A 2,228-nucleotide genomic window follows, 5' to 3' on the forward strand; every position below is an offset into this window, starting at 1 on the left:
GTTTGAAGAATTGTATTAAAGTACAACATTATGATGTTGGGTGTGTGTACTGTTAATGTGGTGTCGGGGATTCTAGGGACTCTAAGCTAACAGTAGCATTTGAATATTAGCCCACGTTTACGGGCACACGGAAACTATTTATATATCTAATCTTCTATACCTATATTGCATTAAACATGAGAACACACTGATATACTTACCTTACTGTAATACCACATATAGACTTTTAACTTTTCTTCCTTGCCTGCTCATAACCATCCACTCCAATATGAAGAATTCCACTCCATCACATGTCATTGAATTATTTAGTTGCACAATCTCAGGTCACATGCACAGCGGTATCAGATTTAAGCTGTACTTGTTTGGAAGCATGTTTATCTACTAAAGCACGGTGCTTCTACGCAGTTTCATTACAGTTTAGTCTTACAGAATCCCCTAATTACCAATGTTATTTAGGTGAGAGATTGTGTGTGTCACCTTTCAAAGTGTAGTTATTTCAAATACACTATATAATTTTATTTAAAATTTCATAAAACTAACTTATAGATAAAGTAAGCATATGAAGATTTCCCAGGAATTTAGAAAGAAGGTATCATGTAAGTGAATTGAGCACCGATTAAGGGTGGTGATACTTATTTTAAATCATATGCAATGTTGGACACATGACACACTTAATTTGTCACTTAGAATTTAATGACACCAAGTGTGAACCTTAATATATACAACTTTAAAAAAGTATGTAGCTTGTCATGAACTCCAAAATGAAATGCAGACTGTATAGAAGTCTCTGGCAACTTTACTCAGTGTGGGCAGCGATGGCATGAGATGCAGGCAATAAACAATAAGGTAACTTTCCCCATTTGCATATAAGTTGTTTCCCTTCACGAGATAACTTTCTTTCAGCAGGCTCCCATGTGAGTCAGTTTCCTTCCTGACAAGCAGGTCACCCAGAGGTTTCTCATCTTCCCTTAACTAAGAAAAGTTTTCCCCAAACTCCAGTTCAGACTAGCTCACACTGTCCCTAAATGGGCAATTACTTTTAGATATGTGCACACATCTGTCCCCGTGTGGACTCCTCCCTCAGACAAGCACACACATTGCTTTGTGGACTCTTCCCTCAGAAAACCACAAATGTCCCCACAACGACTCCTTCACATAAGCATGCATGTCTGATGCTGAACTGCTGTGTGGCAAAATTAGCTCAGAATACAAGCAGTATGGACTCCAGCCCTAACAACGTGCAGGTCTGCATTTTATTTTTAATTCTAACTGAAGCCTTTGCCTTCTTGTTAAAAGCAGTGGCTTATAGTTCTACATGCAGAGACTACAGGCAGACATATGACTCCTCTGGAAAAGTTTATTTTAGTGTATTTACTGGGTTATTTTGTTAACAAACATTCACTATATAAAGACACCTGAAAAGGGCCCTCATCAGGGAACAAGAAAGTGTAGTTTGCAGATTAACTCTGAGCATCCAGTCCCAGGAATCCCTTGACCTGCCCTCCCTGAAATCCACAGGCGGAGGGGGGATGACGACCGTTGAGTAGCAAACATACGTCCACAGGGAGGAGACACGGAAATGTGGTCATTCCCACGCTCATGAGGAGCAGCTCATCCCCTGTCTCTAGTGGCCTGGTGAAGAGCTACCCCACACCTGCACCTTCCTCTGTGTCCACACCATGGGGACTGTGCGGATCTGGGCTTTCCTTCTAATCACTCTCAATATTAGGGCCCTTGTGGATCAGGCTCAGTTTTGGCTGCTCCAGATGGGGCTGTTCTCAGTCTGTTCCCTCTGTGTTTGCAGAAGCCCTGTGTGAAGTTCTCTGAAGGAGACAGCGGGAATAATGGTACAGCCAGGGGTTCTGTGAGTCTCTCCTGCAAACACTCTGGATTCACCTTCACTGACTGCAGCATCAGCCTGGTCCAGCAGGCCTCAGGATCAGGATTGGTGTGGGCAGCTGCAGGGAGAAATCCAAGAGGAAGTTCTCAGTGGTGCCCTCCATGACTACAAAGAAGGTTCACAGTCCCCAGGACAGTCTTACGTGCATGGTCCAACTGACACCTTTACTTCTTTATCATGTTTGTTCTGTAAATCACAACGAATGGTGCATTCTTCACCTATTATACATTTGTTGAGTCTCTTTTGGTGTCTCAAAAAAACTGGTAACTTTATCCTATGTAATACCTGTTAAGTCCTAAAAGTGTTTTTTGATGTCTACTTTGTCTGA

The 2,228-nt window shown here is 42.0% G+C and overlaps 1 pseudogene; it reads left to right on the plus strand.

Moving 5' to 3' along the window:
- Positions 1 to 2,005, plus strand: part of LOC105537283 — an 8,757-nt pseudogene extending 6,752 nt beyond the window's left edge.
- The last annotated feature ends 223 nt before the right edge of the window (positions 2,006 to 2,228 follow it).

This window comes from Mandrillus leucophaeus, unplaced genomic scaffold (assembly GCF_000951045.1).
Source record: "Mandrillus leucophaeus isolate KB7577 unplaced genomic scaffold, Mleu.le_1.0 Scaffold1022, whole genome shotgun sequence".
Classification (NCBI taxonomy): domain Eukaryota; kingdom Metazoa; phylum Chordata; class Mammalia; order Primates; family Cercopithecidae; genus Mandrillus; species Mandrillus leucophaeus.